The 6,752-nt window shown below is 38.2% G+C and overlaps 1 long non-coding RNA gene across 1 annotated transcript; it reads left to right on the forward strand.

Annotated features, from left to right (window-relative positions):
• The first annotated feature begins 237 nt into the window (after nt 1-237).
• LOC149977372 (uncharacterized) lies at nt 238-4,541 on the forward strand. Its single transcript, XR_016486532.1, has 2 exons — nt 238-4,047; nt 4,086-4,541. It is a non-coding gene; the product is annotated as an uncharacterized LOC149977372 (long non-coding RNA).
• The last annotated feature ends 2,211 nt before the right edge of the window (nt 4,542-6,752 follow it).

Here is a 6,752-nt window from a genome sequence, read left to right on the forward strand (position 1 = left end):
CAATAGAAAAATTACTATGATATACTAAAATATTTCAGTTGTGTATATTACTTAGTTTTTATTTGATGATTTTTTTTTTATTTAAAAAAATAAATAATTTATTCCTTAAAACATTTTCATGCAGTCAAATGACCTAGTGGCCTCATGCGTGGAATGTTATTTATATTTTACATAATTTCATAATCAATCAACATGATTAAAAAAAATATATATATTATAATAATCTGGTGTTTCTATGTCAAACGGTTTAGTTATATTTCAGTCTCCTGTGATGTATGTAAAGAGTAATATTCAAATCAAATCAAATTTTATTTGTCACATACACATGGTTAGCAGATGGTAATGCGAGTGTAGCGAAATGGGATGCTAACTCATAATGTAATACATCATTGTGTGTCTCTGTATTTCTAGTTTTCGTTACGTGTGGATACGTGTGTTGAGAGAGAGAGACAGAGACAGACAGACAGAGATTAGTGCTAAAATGGGAATCTCCTCCTCCTTCTTATTGATGGCTACCAGAGGACAGGACCACCAGGACTTCCAAGGAGGGCAGGGCTTCAGACTACCTTCGTCCCAGGTAAGAATATGCTGAGGGGGCTAGCTGCCCCACACACCACCCCCATTCCTCTACCCTCTTGTGGAGCTCTATTTATTAAACCACTGGCGTGGGAGAGAGAGAAGAAAAGAGGGAGAGAGAGAATGAAAGAAAGAGAGACAGAGAATGAAAGAGGGAGTGTGAGAGAGAGAATGAAAGAGGGAGTGAGAGAGAGAAAGAGAGAAAGAAAGAGGGAGTGAGAGAGAGAAAGAGGGAGTGAGAGAGAGGATGAACGAGGGAGTGAGAGAGAATGAAAGGGGGAGTGAGAGAGAGAGAGAGAATGAAAAAGGGAGTGAGAGAGAGAATGAAAGAGGGAATGGGAGAGAGGGAATGAAAGAGGGAGAGAGAGAGAATGAAAGAGGGAATGGGAGAGAGAGAGAATGAAAGAGGGAATGGGAGAGAGAGAATGAAAGAGGGAGAGGGGGAGAAAGAGGGAGAGAGAGAATGAAAGAGGGAGGAAGAGAGAGAATGAAAGAGGGAGTGAGAAAGAGAATGAAAGAGGGAATGGAAGAGAGAGAGAATGAAAGAGGGAGTGAGAGAGAGAATAAAAGAGGGAGAGCTGGAGAGAGAGAATGAGAGGGAATGGGAGAGAGAGAAAATTAGAGGGAGAGAGAGAGAGAATGAAAGAGGGAATGGGAGAGAGAGAGAATGAAAGAGGGAGTGAGAGAGAGAGAGAGAGAATGAACGGGGGAGTGAGAGAGAGAGAATGAAAGGGGGAGTGAGAGAGAGAATGAAAGAGGGAATGAGAGAGAGGGAATGAAAGAGGGAGAGAGAGAGAATGAAAGAGGGAATGGGAGAGAGAGAGAATGAAATAGGGAATGGGAGAGAGAGAATGAAAGAGGGAATGGGAGAGAGAGAGAATGAAAAAGGGAATGGGAGAGAGAGAATGAAAGAGGGAGAGAGAGAGAAAGAGGGTGAGAGAGAATGAAAGAGAGAGTGAGAGAGAGAATAAAAGAGGGAGAGAGAGAGAGAGAGAATGAAATAGGGAATGGGAGAGAGAGAGAATTAGAGGGAGAGAGAGAGAATGAAAGAGGGAATGGGAGAGAGAGGGAATGAAAGAGGGAGTGAGAGAGAGAGAGAGAAAGAGGGAATGGGAGAGATAGAGAAATGAAGAGGGTGTGTGAGAGAGAGAGAGAGATTATCTACACATGCTTTGGCAATGTTAACATATGTTTCCCATGCCAATAAAGTCGTTAAATTGAATTGAGATGCAGACACTTGGAAGAGATAGTTGTTTTACAATACAATTGGGCTTTGAATTGAACAATGCACTGTTGTTAATTTCTATTTGCAGAAAAGCCTGTGATGGGGGCTTGTCTTGTGCTGTGCTGCAAGGCGTCTTCAATCGATGATGTTGACACAGTGCCTCTCTCTGTCCAGTTTGCCATTTGGACCGACTGAGGAACTTGATGATGCGGTCACAACGCGATCGCTTGTTTGCGATTCCCATCATTGCCCCTCTGTGTTACAGATTCTCTTCGGTGACGGGTATTCTTGGGTGGATAATACGGATCACGTTGTTATTGCTTAAGAATACGCGTAGTCGAGGAGAGTCCTCCTCTTCTTCTGCCGAGTACAATGATCAGATAGACGCAGGCCAGACCTGTTTCCTTTTGAAACTGAGGCTTGTGGCTGGTACACGGAAACGCCAACCATTGGAGAATGACTGACAACCAATTGCTGTAAACATCATCACGTCCAGGTTATGAAAGTGTATTTGCATATATCCATGATGCATTATGCATTTGTATTGGGTGGTATTGATGCAACAGTGAGCGTGTACTTCCTGGGGCTTCTGATACAACGGATAGTGTTGTTGAATAGTTAGAGTTGAGGCTGCATGGCTCTGGTTCTTTCTCATGCAAATCTCTCTCTAATCTATTTATTATCAGTCCTCCAGACCAATCACTCCTTCTTCTTCTTTTTTTTTTTTCATGGGAATTGTTTTTGAAATGACATTTAACGGCCCTAGGTTTTCCACACGAAAGAGCTACCTGGCACATTCCACACTTTGGGGTCCAGACAACAAAATGTCCATCGCGCTAGCGACAGCTCAATTTATGCAGTGGTTCTCGAGATAAACAATTACCACAGGCTCAGATTGACTATAACCGGGTTTTCCGTGTTATCATATAAATACTATGAATATGTATGAGTCAGTCCCACAGGTCTGATGCGTGGTGCATCCTGAACCCATGTGACATCTATTGAAACATCATGCCAGGATCAATGTGATTTCCAGAGCCTTAAACTCAGACAAGTCAACTCTCATAATCTGACACTCAATCTGATTATACTAAATAAAAAATTGAATGTATTTAAGCATGAATTAGATAGTGTTTTTTTTATGTTTTGTAAAATTGGCATATCATGGTATTTAAATGTAAAATGATGTTTCATATTTTTCACAGGTATTATAGCATTTTAGCAAATGTACAAAAAAAATGTCAAAATCATCAGTCTGTCAAATATGCTCACGATTAATATTATACCAATACATTTAATCAATTATATTAGCTAATACTATTTCATTACATATTTACTGCTTGGTTCACATAATAATTATCACTCTATTTGTAATGATAGAAAATCCAATGAATCTGTGATTGAATGTGTAGTAAGTAAGAACATTACAAGGAACACAACAAGCTTGGTTTGCCCCAGATTTCACCGCTAAGAACATTACAAGGAACACAACAAGCTTGGTTTGCCCCATATTTAACCTCTAGGAACATTACAAGGAACACAACAAGCTTGGTTTGCCCCATATTTAACCTCTAGGAACATTACAAGGAACACAACAAGCTTGGTTTGCCCCATATTTAACCTCTAGGAACATTACAAGGAACACAACAAGCTTGGTTTGCCCCATATTTAAACTCTAGGAACATTACAAGGAACACTAGAAGCTTGGTTTGTCCCATTTTTCAAAACTAGTGAAACTACATAACTGATAAAGATCATATCAAAGTTGCCTTTGTATTTCTACTTTCTCTTCTGTAGTGGATCCAGGTTATATCAGGAAATACGTCTACAGGGAGAAAGATAGCAGGTTATATCGGTAAATACGTCTACAGGGAGAAAGATAGCAGGTTATTTCAGGAAAGACATCTACAGGGAGAAAGATAGCAGGTTATATAAGGAAATACGTCTACAGGGAGAAAGATAGCAGGTTATATCAGTAAATACGTCTACAGGGAGAAAGATAGCTGGTAATTTCAGGAAAGACATCTACAGGGAGAAAGATAGCTGGTAATTTCAGGAAAGACATCTACAGGGAGAAAGATAGCAAGTTATTTCAGGAAAGACATCTACAGGGAGAAAGATAGCTGGTAATTTCAGGAAAGACATCTACAGGGAGAAAGATAGCTGGTAATTTCAGGAAAGACATCTACAGGGAGAAAGATAGCAGGTTATTTCAGGAAAGACATCTACAGGGAGAAAGATAGCAGGTCATTTCAGGAAAGACATCTACAGGGGGAAAGAGCAGGTTATTTCAGGAAAGACATCTACAGGGAGAAAGATAGCAGGTCATTTCAGGAAAGACATCTACAGGGAGTGTAGGTTTCTGTATTTGTGTTCTTAGTCTACCTTGTGTTCTGTTTTGTTGTGTTCTTGAACCTTGCCCTGTTTCTTTGTGTTCTTGAACGTAGCTATGTCTTTCATTTGTGTTCGTTGTTTTCACCTGTGTTATTTACTCACCTGGTCTCATCAGCTCCTTATTTAATTCAGTTCATTATGTTTGTGCCTTTGTGAGGTGTTGTTCGTTTTGACTCTACTAAGCCTTTTCCTAGCTTGTTTGTGAGAACCAGATATAGCCTTCAGTCCTAGCTTTGATTCACCTGCCTGTTTTTCTACCTGTGTTTTACCATTGCCTGCCTGTGACCACGATTCCTGCCTTCTGCCAAGGGGAAATAAACGACCTGCTGCACTCTGCGCGTGAATCAACACCTCTTTCTCCCTGTGTTTTCATTACGGGAGAAAGAGACCAGGTTATTTCAGTTATTTTTACAGAAAATACATCTACAGGAGAAAGAGACCAGGTTATTTCAGAAAATACATCTACAGGGAGAAAGAGACCAGGTTATTTCAGTTATTTTTACAGAAAATACATCTACAGGAGAAAGAGAATAGTTATTTTTTACAGAAAATACATCTACAGGAGAAAGAGAAAAGTTATTTTTACAGAAAATACATCTACAGGAGAAAGAGAATAGTTATTTTTTACAGAAAATACATTACAGGAGAAAGAGAACAGTTATTTTTTACAGAAAATACATCTACAGGAGAAAGAAAATAGTTATTTTTTACAGAAAATACATCTACAGGAGAAAGAGAATAGTTATTTTTTACAGAAAATACATCTACAGGAGAAAGAAAATAGTTATTTTTTACAGAAAATACATCTACAGGAGAAAGAGAATAGTTATTTTTTACAGAAAATACATCTACAGGAGAAAGAGAACAGTTATTTTTACAGAAAATACATCTACAGGAGAAAGAGATCAGTTATTTTTACAGAAAATGCATCTACAGGAGAAAGAGAAAAGTTATTTTTACAGAAAATACATCTACAGGGAGAAAGAGATCAGTTATTTTTACAGAAAATACATCTACAGGAGAAAGAGAATAGTTATTTTTTACAGACAATACATCTACAGGAGAAAGAGAACAGTTATTTTTACAGAAAATACATCTACAGGAGAAAGAGATCAGTTATTTTTACAGAAAATACATCTACAGGAGAAAGAGAACAGTTATTTTTACAGAAAATACATCTACAGGAGAAAGGAGGGTGGACATATTTGTGATATTTTGTGCTTCATTGAATACTATGTATTTAATGTTTTGAAACCGACCAGGCACTTGCTGCTGACGCAATCATTAAGTAACCATGACCGCGTGGCGTGGTCCGAATCAATTCAGTTGCTTATCCATTGTTTACCTCTGCCTTATACTTTTGGCATTTTCTCTTGTCAGATTTACACTATATAACTAGTAGACAATGTCAATGACCATGCTGTAGATAGACAGTAAGAATACCGTAGTCAATAGTAGCATGTATAGATTCAGTGATTTTAGCATTACCTTTACTGAACACATTCTAATTTCCAAGTATAGTGTTAGAAATGTATCTATTTACTGTTCATGTGTTCTGATGTTCTATCAACGTTCTGCTTTCCTACAAAGTACACTGTAGTATCACGCACATGAAAATATTAAGTTGATAACATCTTCAAAATAAATACTAAATGAATTATTATAACAAATTAGTAACATCCTTTTAAATTCACTAAATATGTTACAGTAAAATACTTTACATTGGAAATCCAAACTCAACTGTCTGATGGTTCCGGTGACGAGACGTCGTGTCTGTTTAGCAAAAAAAATAAAACATGTGTTGCCTGTTTTGCATGTTATTTCAGCATTAATACGTGTCATATGTCAGTTTGCAAATAATATTTTTAAAAAATATAATAATTCATTGAGTTAATAAAGCTGAATACAAACATGGTCTATTTTTTGATTTCTTTAGTAAAGCAGCTTCAATGTACAGGTGTTTCAGCAGGTGTTTCAGCAGGTGTTTCAGCAGGTGTTTCAGCCAAGCTCAGTGCTTTCTGTGGTGGTGGGACGGCCAGAGGAAAATACTGAGTGTAAGGGTCGGTAATGTTCTCTAGTTGCGCCGTGATTGGCTCAGTGTTCTGTCACTCATGGGGACACTACGTCACCGCAAAATCTACGGGGAGACTGATGACAATGTTGACAATATTTGATGACATGATTTGCCAAAGAAGGAGAGCCACCTTCCTGTTCAAGTGAGTACAGCACCACAAAGTGAGTCCAAAAATGTATTGTATGCTGCTGTATAAATTATGTAATATGTCAGGGAGATATGTATACTGTAGCTAAGAAAGTAATACTAAGTGTATGTTGTGTAGTTAGCTGTTAGTAGCCCATGTGCCTCACCCTAATAATTTGGTCTCTTTCCCCCTCATAATTTAGTCTACTGTTCTGTTGGTGGTGCACAGCCTTTTTTAGAGAAATGTAATCAACAAACATTGTAAGAGCTTTCATTGTCTGTTTATGGGCCCTTTTATTTATCCTATGGTTCTGACTTGGTGTACAGGGAGAACATTGTAAGAATGGCCCATATTCT

Source organism: Oncorhynchus mykiss, chromosome 15 (assembly GCF_057628025.1).
Source record: "Oncorhynchus mykiss isolate SJ-2025 chromosome 15, ASM5762802v1, whole genome shotgun sequence".
In the NCBI taxonomy this organism is placed as follows: domain Eukaryota; kingdom Metazoa; phylum Chordata; class Actinopteri; order Salmoniformes; family Salmonidae; genus Oncorhynchus; species Oncorhynchus mykiss.